This window comes from Lithobates pipiens, unplaced genomic scaffold, assembly GCF_037356315.1.
Source record: "Lithobates pipiens isolate NorthernLeopardFrog02 unplaced genomic scaffold, aLitPip1_a1.2 Scaffold_19, whole genome shotgun sequence".
NCBI lineage: Eukaryota > Metazoa > Chordata > Amphibia > Anura > Ranidae > Lithobates > Lithobates pipiens.
In genome coordinates this window covers 29,368,487-29,385,721 of record NW_027507764.1, presented here as the reverse complement: position 1 = coordinate 29,385,721, position 17,235 = coordinate 29,368,487, and positions in this window count along the sequence as shown.

Below are 17,235 nucleotides of genomic sequence, written 5' to 3'. Positions count from 1 at the left end.
ATGAAGTTTTAAGAAAGAACACCAATTTCCTATTTCTTTTAATGCTAAGCAGAGGGAACTTGACTGGCAATGGTAACATTCTTTTTCAAGGGCCACACAAAGTTTTTGCCTAGTGGCATACAAAGCAAATATCAAACTTAGGGAGTCTATGGAGTCTTCAAGTTTCATTAAAGATTTGCTTTGTTTTGCCTTTAAAATAACAAATATGTCATACTTACCTGCTCTGTGCAATGGGCTTTGCACAGAGCAGCATGGATACTTTTCTTCTGGGGTTCCCCATCACCCGGTGCTCCTGGCTCCTCCTCTTCAGTGACTTCCCTCATAGGAAGCCGATTCCTATGGGGGCTCCCGAGGCACCTTATCTTGCATACATTGACACAGACAGGGTGGCTGGACCCCGGTCTCTCTCATCCCAGAATTTGATTGAGAGAAACGGGAGCACATGTCAATCTGTGCAGTGAGGCAGAAGAGAGCTGGTTTGGGATCGGGCTAAGGTAAGTTGAAGAGGAGTGGGGGGGGGGGGGGGGCATTCTTTGAATTAAGGTAAAAAAAAACCTAAGGCTTTACAACCAAGTTAAAACAGCTCTGCAAAAGAAAAAAAAAACTAAATTGAGTCTGCTATCTTCTACAATGAAACAACGTAGTACAGTTGGAGCACTGTTTCTTATAGATTATGATAAGATGTTCAGTGATCAGGGAAGTGGGAACCATTGTGACTGGCTCTTATTTATACATCTGTCATGGTCAAGGGTAAGGCTCGGAGACCAGTAGCTACAGGAGAAGAGAGGTTACCACAGACCAGAAAGATAAGTATAAAAGCTGGTCACCCTGGTGGATGACATGGGCTCGCTCGTGGTGCAGAGCCTAAAAACCAACCAATAATCACTAGAGGCCCTGATGGTGGAGATAGGTATAGCTGTATGTTAGTATCAGTTCGCAGTCCTCAGGATTGTCCCACTAGAAGGTGAGCAGGACGGGGTCTAGTAGCAGATATAGCCAGTAAGCAGAAGCATAGTCAGTAAACATGCCAAAGGTCAGTAACAATAAGTTTCATGTTGGGATCAAGCAGAAGCGTAGTCAAGGAACAAACCAAAGGTCAGTAATGAGTGGTAGTGAAGATAGAGTATGGACAGCAGCAGGAGTGACAAGAGCAGGATATTGGCTGAAGAGAGCACAATAATCTGACAAACAGGAAGAGACATGGTTTAAATAGGAACTTCATGGGAGGAGCAAAGAGTTCGAGGTTCACTAGAAACAAAGTTCAAGGCAAGATTAGCCTAGAAACTGTCCAGGGAGCTCTCCAGAATCTCATGTGGTTCAGCAAGAAAATATACTGCCAGACACAGCAGGGGTTGTAGGTTCAGTTCCAGGCTTTGAAAGCATCAGGACTTCAGCTGTCACACTGAGAAAAGGTTATGGAAGGAACACGCATGGAAGTTTGCACAATAGTTTGGTTGAAGGATATATTAGGTACCCTCTGAAGACATAACTAACATTATAAGCATTACATGCAAGATTTTAAAGACCAAGTTTTATCTTTAAACTTAAAATTCAATGAACAAAGAACCTCTTTCCTCCCAAGGTGTTAAACCTTTTGATATCCTCTATAGAAAATTTTCATCCCTGCCTCTGACTACTTCCTATATCTGAAAGTCCATCACATTTTCTCTAAACACAAATTGGACCCAGAAAATATACATGTTCCCCTCTAGTCTAAAACCTCAAAAAAAAAGGAATCCTTATGGTATTATATTATTATTCTTATACACGATTTATACAGTGCCAACAGTTTACCGAATGTGTTACAGCATAATTACACTACAGTTCACTACAGAAGGGACAGGAGGGCCCTGCTCATAGAGCTTACATTCTAAAAGGGAGGGGGTGGTGGTACAAAAGGTAATAGATGTGGGGGATGATTTGATGGGGGGGGGGGCTCGGGACAGTTGTTGTTAGGTGGGTGTGGGATAGCCTTCCCTGAATAAGTGAGTTTTCAGGGATCTCCTAAATGTGGACAGGCTAGGGGCTGATCAGACATACCGGGGGTGGGAGTCCCAGAGGATGGGAGAGGCTCTGGAGCAGTCCCGAAGGCAAGCATGGGAGGAGATAACAAGGGACCCTGAGAGCAGGAGGTCCTGGGTAGACATGTGCATTCGTTTTCGTCCGAATGCATTTTCGTCCGAATTTCAGGTATTTTCATTTTCGTTTTGACAAACGATAACGAAAGTGCAGATTCCGAAAAACGAAAGATCCGACATAAATAAATGCTTTTTTTCGTTTTCGTTGTTACAACAGTTCGATATAGAATAGGAGATTCGAAGTGACCGTTCGATATAGAATAGGAGATTCGACGTGACTCCATATGTCTATTGAACCTGTGGTCGAATGTGCCTAAGTTTCGTTTACCTCTATTAGTCCTATTATATAGAAATGCTTCGACAGAGAGTAAATATTCGACATAGAGAGAACAGAATCGACAGAGAGAAACGATACTGGAATTGGGTGGGGGAAGTAAATAAAAAAAAAATAATGATAATATTCGACGGGATCGTTGCACGTTTATAATAATATTCGACGGGATCGTTGCATGTTATAATAATATTCGACGGGATCGTTGCACGTTTATAATAATATTCGACGGGATCGTCGCAACTATACGACACTGCAATCGTACATTTCGGCAATCGAATGCTCCGCCTATAGGCTATATAGTTTAGCAGCTCCATCGAATCTTCTTTATCCATTCGACAGATACCATAAGCCTTCCAAGACAGATTCGACCGTAATTCATGTGGATTTTCGGACGAATGCAATTTTTGCACGAAAAACGAAATAAATAAAAACGAATTTCGGGAGTAACTAAATAAATAAAATTTACGGACGAAAACGAAAAAACGAAACGAAATATTCTAGTCTGCACATGTCTAGTCCTGGGAGGAGTGGAGGAGATGATTTGGGCAATATCTGCAGATGAGGTTGGTGATGTACCGGGGTGATGTTGTGGTTAGCATTTTGAATTTTATATGGTAGGGTAGGGGAAGCCAGTGAAGGGATTGGCAGAGATAGGCAGCAGTCATGGATTGGTTAGTGAGGTATATTAGTCTAGCAACAGCATTCATAATAGACTGAAGGGAGGAAAGCCTCCGTAAGGGTAGGTCATTAAGCAGAGAGTTTCAGTAGTCAAGGCGGGAAATGATCAAGGAGTGAATAAGTTGCTTTGTGGTGTTATTAGACAGGAAGGGTCTAATTTTGGAGATGTTGCGGAGGTTAAGGCGGCAGGATTTATCCAGTGATTGTGGGGGCTGAAGGAGAGGTCAGAGTCAAGGATTACAACCAGCAACCTGGCATGTGTGGAGGGACCAATGGTTGTGCTGTTGATCTTAATGGTAAAGTCATAGGGGGGACCGGGAAGGAGGAAATATAACAAGATCAGTTTTAGAAAGACTAAGTTTGAGGAAGTGGTGTGATATCCATACTGATATGTCATTTAGAAAGTTTGAGATCCGTGAGGAGATTGAGGGGGTGAGTTGAGGAGTGGAGTGATAGATCTGGGTGTCATCGGCATAGAGGTGGTATTGGAAGCCATGGGAGGTTATCAACTGGCCCAGGGAATAGGTATAGAGCGAGAATAGGAGGGGCCCAAGGACGGAGCCTTCGGGTACCCCAACAGAAAGAGGAAGGGGAGTGGAGGAGATGGAGTTGTAAGTGACACTGAAAGTGTGCTGAGATAGGTAGGAGGAGAACCAAGATAAAGCAGAATCATGGAGGCCAAGGGAATGTAATTTGCTGAGGAGGAGCAGGTGGTCAACCGTGTCGAAGGCAGCAGAGTAGTCTAAAAGTATGGAGTAATGGCCATTGGTTTTAGCAGTTAGTAGGTCATTGGTGAGTTTTAGTAGGGCAGTTTCAGTGGAATGTTGTGGACGGAAGCCGGAAATTGCTTCTTTGCCATTTCTCCCCTCCATCCAGAATGATCGTAAATCACACCTTGCTAGCCGCTAAACTAAAAACCGCTAGAATGTGGAATTCTGCAACTGAGTTTCCTCAAAACTTCTAAAGGTCTAAACCTCCAAGGTTCAATAGAACAAATTACGGAAATTAAAAATTGATCCCTCAAGCATTTCATGACTTCCAGATTCACCTGGTTGACCAACCCTAATTGTTCTATCTGACTTCTCACACTCATTACTAAATTAGGCATATGGGTCTCTAATGTTAATTTATTTGCCCCGTTTGGACTATACTCCTGATGTCACCCCTACTTGAGGTATGTCCCACAGGATTACACATCTGAATGCTCACATGCTTGACTATACTTGTTAACATGCTGCATGTCTACTCGGTCTGTACCTTCCAACTGGTGATTTGCATATTATAATTCTGTAAATGTAGTGACACCCATCATCATTATCACGTATGACCATGAAAACATATCTCTATTAGTTAGAAGCAAGATAGGTGTCTCTAAAAGCTGCTTTTTTACTTTCTTCATCAGCTCATCGCCCACAGGTATTACCATTTGTATCATTGACCTTCCCTCTTAGCCCTTGTACACACGGTCGGAGAATCCGTCGGAATGTGTCCTATCGGACCGTGTCGTCGGATAATCCGACTGTGTGTGGTATGCATTCGACTGATTCCGTCGGAATATCCGTCGGACCCAATTTTCCAACATGTTGGAAATATTTCCCGACCAACTGGGCCGATCGGACATACTCCGATCATGTGTAGAGAATTTTGATCGGACCAAGTGCCACGCATGCTCAGATCAAATTCCTACATCAAAGCTAATGGCTACTAGCCTGAATGTAGTCCCATTGTAACGAAATTACGTCATCACGTTCTGAATGATCGGATTTTTCGACAACTTAGTCCGACCGTGTGTATGCAACAGTTTCGGACAAGATCCGACGGGCAAAATCCGACGGATTTGGTTGGCAGAATGTCCGACCGTGTGTACAGGGGCTTAGCCCTTGTACACACGGTCGGAGAATCCGTCGGAGTGGGTCCTATCGGACCGTGTTGTCGGATAATCCGACTGTGTGTGATCTGCATCGGACTGATTCCGTCGGAATATCCGTTGGACCCAATTTTCCAACTTGTTGGAAATATTTTCCGACCAACTGGTTCGATCGGACATACTCCGATCATGTGTAGAGAATTTTGATCGGACCAAGTGCCACGCATTCTCAGATCAAATTCCTACATCAAAGCTATTGGCTACTAGCCTGAACGTAGTCCCGTCGTAATGAAATTATATGTTTCGGGGGGACATGGACCCAAATCCAAAGCAGAACCACTCTAAAGGTCCCACAGGCACACCCCTTATAAAGAATTGAGCCCCCTCAAAACCCAGGGCCCATAGTCAGTAGGCAAGAGGCTACCTTGCTGTCCCCTCCAAAAGCCACCGCCCCACGGTTGGGTCTGTCACAGTGGACAATTTATTTACCCAAGGAGCCACATGAGAAACTGGGACTGTTGTTGAGGGCAGAACCCTTTTTCTGCTTAAGAAAACATTTTGGACCGGTGAAGGTCTATAAGTACGTAAACATATACAAAAACAAATACCTGACACCAGGAATAACAGGTGGTCAGGGATGGTAAAAAAAAAAAAAAAAATGGGCGGGTGAGCTGCGGTTTTACTGTCCCCTGGAGTCTGATCTGAATTGCAAAATAACAGCCGGTCGTGCAAGTGATAGATTTGCACTCACCAGATCCTCTGCCCCTGTTGGGGTACAAACGCCTTCACAGTGTGATGAGCCCCTGTGTCGCTTTGTGGTGCTTATCCCGATGCTTCGCTTTTCTCAGTCCAAATTCATTAGTTGGAAGGAAAATTAAAAAGGGGAATATCCATAGTGTAGTATTTAAAAAGAATCCAGTTTATTGATAAGAAAATTACTCACTGTCAGGCTAGGTGCAGATAACAAGTAACAGTTCAGGTGTGCTGATTATACAAAGAGTTCAAAGCACATACCATGAGCTGGTCTAAGCAGAGCAGGTCAGCTGGGACTAGTAGTACACCGCTGCAGATGAAGGTAGATGATTGCTGGACCTTGTAGTTCACTGCTGTAGGTGAGGACAGATGATTGCTGGACCTTGTAGTTCACTGCTGTAGATGAGGATAGATGATTGCTGGACCTTGTGGTTCACTGCTGTAGATGAGGATAGATGATTGCTGGACCTTGTGGTTCACTGCTGCAGATGAGGGTACTAGTAGAATCAGGCAAAGCGTAGTCTAGGCAAGCTGGGTCATACACAGGTAGATCAGAATCCAAACGGTACAGAATCAGAAGCAAGTACGGAGGGTCAAACAAGCCGAGTCAAACACGAAAGTCACAGAGCAAATATCAGCTGGATCAAACACGAGTGAACTCTAACACGAGCACTGACTGAATGCTGATACAGGTGATTTAAACGTGAGCTGGCCAATCACTGTTGTTTCCCAGACACAGGCTGTGTCAGGTGAGTTGTGCTGGGTCCTAAAGGGATTCTAGTACTGACAGTACCCCCCCTTTCTCGAGGGGTTGCTCCTGCACCCCCAGGCTTACTTGGATAACGGAGATGGAACTTCTTCTTAAGTCGGTCAGCATGAAGATCATGAGCTGGTACCCAACATCGATCCTCTGGGCCGAACCCTTTCCAATGAACAAGATATTGTAAGGAATTGCGCACTCGTCTGGAATCAAGAATAAATGCCACTTCATATTCTTGACTGTCCAACACATCCACAGGTTCTGGTTCATTTACTAGGAGGCTGGAATGAACAGGTTTCAACAATGAAACATGAAAGACATTTGGAATGCGCATGGATGGGGGCAGTTTTAATCTGTAGGACACAGGATTAACAATCTCCGAGATTTCATAAGGCCCGATGAATTTTGGGCCAAGCTTTTTAGATGGAACATGCAGGGACAGATTCCGAGATGATAACCACACTTTGTCACCAACTTTATATTCTGGTGCCTTTGAGCGCTTCTTGTCAGCAGTTTTCTTAAAAGCCTGCACAGAGCGGGAAATAGCATGATTTACATCGGACCAGATTTTGGAGAAATGTTCAATAGTGGTGTTGGCATCTGGAACATCAGAGGGCGGAAGATCAAAGGAGCACACACGAGGATGCAACCCGTAAACACAAAAGAAAGGAGAGGTCCCTGTAGATGTGCTGGCACAATTATTAAAGGCAAACTCTGCCCATGGAAGGATGTTGACCCACTCCACCTCATCTTTGGCCATCAGACAATGTACCATCTTCTCTAGAGTCTGATTAGTCCTTTCTGTTTGGCCATTAGTCTCAGGATGATATGCTGAAGAATATGATAATTTAATCCCCAGCTGAGAGCAAAGGGCCTTCCAAAACTGGGCTATGAACTGAGAGCCACGGTCAGAGACAATGTTAACTGGTGCCCCATGGAGCCTGAAAATGTGCTTAATGAATAAAGATGCCAGTTCTTTAGCAGATGGAAGCTTCGGAAGCGGAACAAAGTGGGCCATCTTACTGAACCTGTCTACCACCACCCAGATCGTGGAACATCCCTGGGACAGAGGCAAGTCTGTGATAAAGTCCATAGATAAATGGGTCCAGGGACAGGTAGGTATTGGTAGAGGACGAAGGAGACCGGGGGGCTTAGAGGTACTGCTCTTGCTTCTGGCGCAAACTTCACAGGCCTGGACGAAGGCTAACACATCCTGCCTAAGCGATGGCCACCAGAGGTTGCGAGAGACAATCTCAAAAGTTTGTCTAAACCCTGGATGTGCTGCAGGTTTTGATGCATGTACTTGTTGCAATACCTGCAAACGAAGAGCCAGGGGCACAAAGAGCATACCAGAGGGAGTGGAGGGAGAGGCTTCAGCCTGTGCTGGTAACAAGGCCTCAGAGATGTCAGTCTGGGTAAAAGCCAAAATCCTATCCTCAGAGATAATGGGTTGAGGAGGAAGCGGAGGAGGAGACTCTGATAAAAAACTACGAGACAAGGCATCGGCCTTAATGTTTTTTGGACCTGGTAAATAAGAAATTGTAAAGTCAAATCTGGAGAAGAACAATGACCACCTGGCTTGACGCGAGTTCAGTCTTTTAGCAGAACGGATATATTCAAGGTTTTTGTGGTCAGTCAGAACTATGAATGGATAGCGAGCTCCCTCCAGCCAATGTCTCCACTCCTCTAAAGCTAGCTTTATGGCTAAAAGTTCTCTGTTGCCTATATCATAATTGCGTTCTGCTGGGGAATATTTACGGGACAAGAAGGCACAAGGGTGGATGGCAGCACTTACAGGATCTTTTTGTGACAAAAGCGCCCCCACTCCTACTTCAGATGCATCTACCTCTACAATAAAAGGTAGCTCAGGAACAGGATGGCGTAGAATTGGTGCAGAGGTAAAGGCTTTCTTTAACTGGGTGAAGGCTGCCTGGGCTTCAGTAGTCCATTTAAATGTACTAGGAGTCTTCCTGGTGAGAGAGGTGATGGGATGTGCAATGGTGGCAAAGTTCTTAATCAATTTTCGATAGAAATTTGCAAAGCCCAGGAAGCGTTGAACTGCCTTCAGGTCTGAAGGTGGTGCCCAGTCTAGAATGGCTTGAACTTTGGCTGGGTCCATGGTGAGGCCTGTGTCAGAAATTAGGTAGCCCAGGAAAGGTACTTGTTTAACATGGAAAAGACATTTTTCAGGCTTTACAAAAAGGGAGTGAGTCTTTAGTCGGGCTAATACCGAGCAGACATGCTTCTGATGTGTTTCAAGATTGGGAGAGTAAATCAAAATATCGTCTAAATATACAAGCATGAAGCGACCCATCATGTCACGGAAAATGTCATTCATGAAGTTCTGAAAGACGGCTGGTGCATTCCTGAGGCCGAAAGGCATGACAAGACATTCGTAATGACCATCCTTGGTGTTAAAGGCCGTCTTCCATTCATCGCCTGCACGGATTCGCACCAGATTATAGGCTCCCCTTAAATCCAGTTTGGAGAAGATTTTGGCTCCCTGGATTTGAGAGAACAACTCTGTGATGAGAGGGAGAGGATACCGATTGGGAATGGTTATTTTATTTAGACCTCTTTAATCAACACAAAGTCGCAGTCCTCCATCCTTCTTCGGGACAAAGAAGCATCCTGCTCCTGCGGGAGAAGTGGAGGGACGGATGAAACCCTTAGGTTTTCCTGGATGTATTCTTGCAAAGCAAGATTCTCTGGTTCAGACAGTGGAAAGACTCTCCCTCGAGGAGGTGTAGTGTCAGGCAAGAGGTCAATGGGACAATCATAACTGCGATGAGGAGGTAAAGTGTCAGCAATTCCTTTAGAAAACACATCCCGAAAGTCCTTATAACAAAGCGGAATCTGTTCCATTCCCACTTGACAGGTATCAAGTCGAACAAGGTGTTGGATGCAGCTCTTTTTACACTGATTGGACCAAGCCAGAATATCTCTTGTTGGCCAGTCAATTACAGGATTGTGCTTCTGAAGCCAAGGAAGGCCTAGGATCAAAGGAGTGGATGGAGAGTCAATGACAAGACAAGAAATCTTCTCCCAATGCAAAGCCCCTACTTGTAACTGGAAAGGGTTGGTGGATTTGAGCACCAGGTCTTGTGAGAGAGGCCGATTATCCACGGAGATCAGGCGGACTGGACAATCTAGAGCATGAGTTTCCAGGGACAAAGAGGTCATCAGAGTTCTATCAATAAAATTCTCAGCTGCTCCAGAATCCACCAAGGCCAGCAGTTCATGAGCCCCTGTCCCAAAGTGAATGACAGCGGGTAAAAGTATACAATTGTCCCCCTGGGGAGATGAGAGTAGACCTAAGGTGACCTCCCCGCAATCACCTAGGTCCTGGCGTTTCCCGGACGTGTAGGGCACGAACGGAGCATATGACCCTTGAGGCCACAGTATAAGCCGAGTCCCATATTACGCCTGCGTTTGTGTTCCTGGGTAGATAACCGGGTGGAGCCTAACTGCATAGGTTCTTCCTCAGATTTGGCACTGGAGATGGAATAATCAGGTGGTAAGGAAGGTATACAGTTTGCCACAGCCTTTGTTTGTTCTCGCCTCCTCTCTCGCTGGCGGCGGTCAATTCTAATAGCTAGACACATAGCCTCCTCCAGTGAGGCTGGGTAGGAGAAGTTGACCAGAGCGTCTTTAATCGCATCTGAAAGGCCAATTCTAAACTGGCTGCGGAGAGCTGCATCATTCCAGCCAGATTCCGGGCCCACCTGCGAAACTCTGAGCAATACATTTCAGCTGTGGTAGTTCCTTGTTTTAAGTTACGCAGGGTCGATTCTTTGGGCCTCACAACAATGATGGGGCCCAGGGCAGCTGCCCCTTTTGCCCTGCCTTAAAAAACGGTCCTGTGCTCGGCCGTGGAAACCCATTCCATGAAGCTCTCTACACACTGTTGTTGTGCTAATCTGAAGGCCACATGAAGATTGGAGGTCTGAAGCTATTGACTCTGCAGACAGTTGGCGACTTCTTCTGCGCACTGTGCGCTTCAGCATGCGCAGAAAGCACCTCCCTTTGTCATTTATGTGGCCTACCACTACGTGGCTGAGTTGCTGTTCCCAGTTGTTTTCAACTTTGTTATAATACCATTAACAGTTGACCGTGGAATATTTAGTAGCAAGGAAATTTCACCGATGAACTTGCACAGGTGGCAATCTATCGCCTGGTACCAGGCTTGAATTCACTGAGCTCCTGTGAGCGACCCGTCCTTTCACAAATGTTTGTAGAAGCCGTCTGCATGACTATGTGTGCGATTTTATACATCTGTGGCTGAGGGGGTGATTGCAACATCTGAATCCAATGATTTGGAGTCCCAATACTTTTGGCAACATGGTGTATTTCAGATCATTGTCGTTTCTGATGAATGAAATCTCCTCCAACATTTTCTGATAATATACTACATTCATCTTTTTCATACATTTAATTTTAGGCTAAATTCCCTGTGTTGCTGTAAATCACATTTGAATTCGAATACTTTTCGAATACTTTTCAAAGTCGAATATTTTTCAAATTAAAATTCAAAACTTTTCAAATGCATCGCAGAGACAATAATAAGAGAATAAAATAGAGAATACGATAGATTAGAAAATACAGGAATAAAATATAAAAATAAACAATAGAATAGAAAAGAATATAACAAAAAATAAAACAATAGAATAGAATATAAAGAATATAACCATTTCCCAAAATTCAAAAAGAATCAGTTCGAATTTGAATAGATTAGAATAGGAAGATGGTTATATTTATTCTATTCTATTCTAAGCTATTCTTTTCTATTCTATTCAAATTTGAATTGATTCTATTTCAATTTTGGAAAATGGTTATATTATTTCTATTCTATTCTATGTTTTTTTTTATTCTATTCTTTTCTATTCTATTTTGAATTTCAGAAGATGGTTATAATCTTTCTTAATTAGTTTAATTAATTAATTCATTCATTACTTTCTTAATTTAATTTTATTCTTTTTTTATTCTATTCTGTTACTTTCTATTCTATTCCATTTTATTTTATTCTTTTATTTTCTATCCTATTTTGTTCTGTTTTACTCTATTATATTATATTCTTTTATGTTCTGTTATAATATTTTCTATTCTATTTTTTCTATTATATTTCTATATTTTCTATTCTATTTTTATTCTCTTTTGAAATTCGAAAACTATTAGAATTCGAAAAACTTTTCAAATTTGAAAACTTTTCAAATTTGAAAACTATTTAAATTCAGAAACGATTTGAAATTCATTCGAAACACTTTTCGAATCAGTCCGAATTTGAAAATTCAAATCGATTTCGAATATGAATAAACAAAACGAATTCAGAAAACGAATTAAACGGCTTAAAGGAATTTAACAAAACAAATTTATGTAAATGACGAATCAAAATGAAGCAAAACAATTTTTTTTTGTTCTGTACATGTCTACCCAAGAAAAGGCTGTGTCTTCTTGAGGCTGGCAGGGAGTGTCCAGTTTGTAATGGCCGAGACCTTTCCAGGATCCATACGAAGATCCAAACTAGAGACAAAACAGCCTAAAAACGGGACCTCAGAACATTCAAAAGAACACTTTTCCAACTTGGTAAAAATGGAGGCACCTTTCAATCTGTCGAAAAGTTTGGATATTAAGAGTAAGCCCTTGTACACACGATCGGGGATTCCGATGGAATGTGTCTGATCGGAGCGTTTTGTCGGATATTCCGACTGTGTGTGGTCTGCATCGGACTGTTTCCGTCGGAATATCTGTCGGATCAAATTTTCCAACTTGCCGGAAATATTTTCCAACAAAATGCTCCGATCGCACATACTCCGATCATGTGTAGAGAATTCCAATCGGACAAAGTGCCACGCATGCTCAGATCAAGTTCCTACATCAAAGCTATTGGCTACTAGCCTGAACGTAGTCCCATCGTAACGAAATAACGTCATCACGTTCTGAACGATCGGATTTTCTGACAACTTAGTCCGACCGTGTGTATGCAACGGTTTCGGACAAAATCCGACGGATTTGGTTGTCGGAATCTCCGACCGTGTGTACAAGGGCTTAGGGGTATCGATTTTTTATTGTCACTGCATTTGAGCCTCGATAGTCAATGCACAGTCTTAAAGTACCATCTTTCTTGGCAACAAAAAAGAACCCTGCTCCCATAGGCGATGAGGATTTCCAGATGAATCCTTTTTCTAGATTTTCAGCAATGGCCTGGGTCTCTGGGATGGACAGAGGGATAGGTACAACCCATGGGCAGAGTTGCTCCGGGAACAAGATCAATAGCACAGTCAAAAGGACCTGTGAGGAGGAAGCACCTCAGCTGATTTTTTTGCATAACGCATCCGGAAAATCACTATATGCAGTGGGAAGAGCAGAAGATACTAATGTGGTGGCAACAGGAAGTCTCTCCTTTGGGGCATCCTTGAGTAGGCAGGACCAGAAACAAGAGCCCAAGCCAGGATCTGCCCAGAAGTCCAGTCAATGTGTGGAGAATGGAGCTGTAACCAAGGAAAGCCCAATACGATGGGGGTCATGGCCTTAGGTAGCATAAGGAAGGATACCCACTTCTGTTGGAGTACCCCTACCAACATCTTAACAGGAAGGGTCTGGAAGCGGATAGGGCCTCTTGGAAGAACAGTAAAATCAATTGCCAAGACCACCAGTGGAGTGGTGAGGGGCGAAAGGGAAAGTTTAATGAAAGATGCAGTTCCCCAGGCTATAAAACTGCCAGCAGAGACCGAATAGGAGGAAGCGCCAACATGAAAGAACACAGAAAGAAGGAGACGAGGAGGTGAAGATGATATCTGAGTAGAATTATAAGGGTCTGATAATGTTAATATACATATCTATCTATCTCTCTCTCTCTCTCTCTCTCTCTCTCTCTCTATATATATATATATATATATATATAGAGAGAGAGAGAGAGGCCGTGTACACACGCGGGGACTGTTCGCTCAACTTTGTTCGTCAAACAGTTTCAGCGGACAGTCCGCTCAAAATTAGCATGGACGGACTTGCCCACACACGACGAACGAACAGTCCGCTGAAACCGTGCGCGATGACGTGAACGGCACGTACGACGGGACTAGAAAACGACGTCCTATACACTGCAATGCAACCTTCGGCGTGTAAATTCTTTCTGAGCATGCGCGGACTGTCCGCTCAAACCAAGTTTCAGCGGACAGTTTTTCGGAATTTCCGAAAAACTTTGTTCGTCAGACTGTCCGCTGAAACTGTCCACCGAAGCCCCACACACGAGCGGACTGTCCGCCGAAACACTGTTCAGCGGACAAAGTTGAGCGAACAGTCCCCGCGTGTGTACGCGGCCAGAGAGAGACTGTCACTTTAAGAATTTATAATACGCTTGTCTCTTACTTTCCTTAGACGTTTTTGTTTCTATTCCTGAGAAAAAAAAAACTGTTGGATATGTGGCGACACGAACTACTGAGAAGAACCCAAAAGGCTGCTCAAAATGACTTTCTTATCAAAACCAGTCTGAAATGACTGCTGAGATCTCTTCTTTTTTTTTTTGCCAGTTTGCCAGTTTTTTTTAACTGTTTGCTTGTTACTAAGTAGATACGAATACTGATTGGACTAAATATACAGTCACATCTAGAATAGACTTAACACACACCCTTATCTTATGCATATTCATAAGTATAAAATTGTATAGCCTGTAGATGTAACCTCAGAGATATTTCCTTCCTTTTCTTGGCTCACCTGAGCTGGGTCTCTGTGTTGTATTTCTCCACTGCAGTGAAATAAAGTTGCACCTATTTGGATCTACTATCTCATCTGAATGGTCTTGTTTGGGGACTCCCTAACCTGATTTAACACTTCCCATGAGGAAGAGCCCTCAGGGCCACCATCATACCAGTAGAGATACTATACCACCAGCCATAACAGCCAGTAAGCTTGAGTGGACAGTTCCACTAACTGTAAAGTTAAGACCTTATTGTGTAATTTAAGCTCAGAGAAAAGACATTCCAGAAGAAACACAGAAAATGTTGGCTAATCTAATGCCGCGTACACACGGGCGGACTGTATGGCGTACTTAGTCCGTCGAAACACATTTCAGCGGACAGTCCGCTCGTGTGTGGGCTTCAGCGGACTTTTTCAGCGTGCAGTCTGGCGTACTAAGTATTTCGGATTTTTCGAAATTCTGTCCGTCGTACTTTGGTTTCAGCGGACAATCCGCTCGTCAGTAGGCTAGTTCGACGGACTAAGAATGGCGCATGCTCAGAAAGGATTTACACGGCGGAAGGGTGCTTTGCTGTGTATTGGACTTCCTATTTCTAGTCCTGTCGTACGTGCTGTACACGTCATCGCGCAAGCTTTCGACGGACTGTTTGTGCATCCGTGTGTGGTCAAGTCCGTTCATTCGAAAGTAGGACGGACTGTCCGTCGGATTGTATGAAGGACTAAGTACGCCATACAGTCCGCCCGTGTGTACGCGGCATAACAGTGAATGGGTTTATGGGGGAATTTAACAGAAAATGGTTAGGTCCCATAGTGCTCATTTCAGATTTTTAATGGTGCATTAATAAATATTTAGCATTTTTATAAAAGGTTTATGTTGTAGTGCCCATAAAGTCCATTGATTATGGTCCTAAAATCTCTACATATACAGTAAATAAATTAAGTATTATTAGGATGTGGCACTTTATTGTTTGTCCATACAAGCATCCACATTGACATCCAGTGGTTTCTCATTTGATTTTCTGTTTACATCTAATGCCACGTACACATGACCGGACTTTGTCAGATTAGGTCCAACGGTCTTCCCGACAGACTTTCGGCAGAGTTCCGACGGACTTTCCGAACGAACGGATTTGACCACACACAAGCACACCAAAGTCAGATGGATTTGAACGCGATGACGTACGACCGGACTAGAATAAGGAAGTTCATAGCCAGTGGCCAATAGCTGCCCTAGCGTTGGTTTTCATCCGTCAGACTAGCATACAGGCAAATGGATTTTTCGACCGGACTCGAGTCCATCAGAACGATTTGAAACATGTTTTATTTCTAGGTCCGTCTGACTTTTGGGAAAAAAAGTCTGCTGGAGCCCATACACGATCGGAATATCCGACAGATTCATTCCGTTGGACCTAGTCCGGTCGTGTGTACGTGGCATTAGGCTCTGCAATGACTTAATGAAACAAAATGAAATATCCAAATCTGATGCTTATCACACACCCTGGAGGTATATGTTTATAGAAAGCTTGGATCCCACCAGGTACATCATCACCCTCAATCTTTCTAAGGGGTATTGACAGGTTTCTCAAAGGCCAGGGCAAAGGAAAAGACAGCTTTTGTGACACCAAATGGGTTGTGCCATTTCGTGGTCCTATCGTTGGCCCTGGCCTTATTCCAAAAAATAGTGGACCCCATTTCTAAGCCCCTCAAAAAGCATATGCTTTGGCATATCACGGGGGTTGTTGGAATTTTTAGTATTGACAAGGGTTCCCACCTACCAAAGGTCCAGGCAGTTCTAGATTCCATTCATAAATCCAGGTTAATAGCCAATCCAATAGATATGTGTGATAGACCTGCAAGTAGCCTGAACTACACCATAGGACAGTGAATTTCAACCTTTCTAGTGTCACAACCCCCTTGATAAAATTTCTCAAGTTGTGGGGACCCCAACAGTAAAATTATTTTCGTAGCATGGGTTGTCAGCATCCAAGGCCAGACAAGTAATTTGCGTCCCTCACCCGCGGGCATTTAGCGCTCCCTGAGTCCCATTCTACTCATAGAGTATTAAAACCCCTTATGGTACATTTTAGGATGTACCACTCTTTCTCTTTGTTCTCCTTTCTTTCCATTTTATCTCTCTCTATCCTAATTTCTTGTTCCCCCCCCCCCCCGGCTCTAGCCGTATTTTTTGTTCTTTCTCTTATTCTCTCCCTCCCTTGTTCTTTGTTCCTCGTAGTCAGGGCAGGACTTAGGATGGTAGGGGCCCCTGGGCTTGAGTCACTTTCGGGCCCTACCTTCTATACATTACCGTATTTATCGGCGTATAACAGGCGCCCCAAGTTTAGAAGGGGAGTTTAAGGAAAAAACTTACATTTAAATGTCCATCAATGCAGCCTTATCAGTGTCCATCTGCAGCCTTGTCCATCCATCTGCAGCCTTGTCATTGCAGTCTTGTAGTTTAGAAATTGTGCTGTGTATCTCGGTGGCTCCCTGGTCCTCTCGCAGGCCCGAGCGGAGCCGGGAGTAGCCGAGTGTACTCGGCTCAGCTCACAGTCACGCCCAGTCCCTGTGTCAATCATTGGGGGGGACTGGGCGTAAATGTGAGCGGAGCAGAGCCGAGTACACTCTGCTATGTATCTCGATGGGGCCCCCTATTGGGTGGGGCCCATGGGCTTGAGCCCAGTCAAGCCCAATGGTAAGTCTGGCCCTGCTCGTAGTCTTTTCCTCTCCCTTCCATGTATTCTCTATTTTTATTCCTTCTCTTACTTCTTGGTGGGGGGTGTTGGGAATGGGATGAGTGGCAGTGCTGGTCGGGGGTGGGATCAGTGGCAGTGCTGGTGGGGGGGGTGGGAACAGTGGCAGTGGTGGGGGGAGTTCTAATCAGCCGACTGAGGTGCTCTTGATCAAGGTCATCTGCTGATCTGAGAACTATAGTGGAGGCTTTTAATGGCAACTATAATCACAAGTCTCAGACTTTGTGGTGTCTAGAAGCAGTGACACCTATGCCAAAATCAGGAGATGGGGTCTCCTCTAGCCCCTTCCACTTCACATTCCTCACCAGTCAGCTGACCTCTAG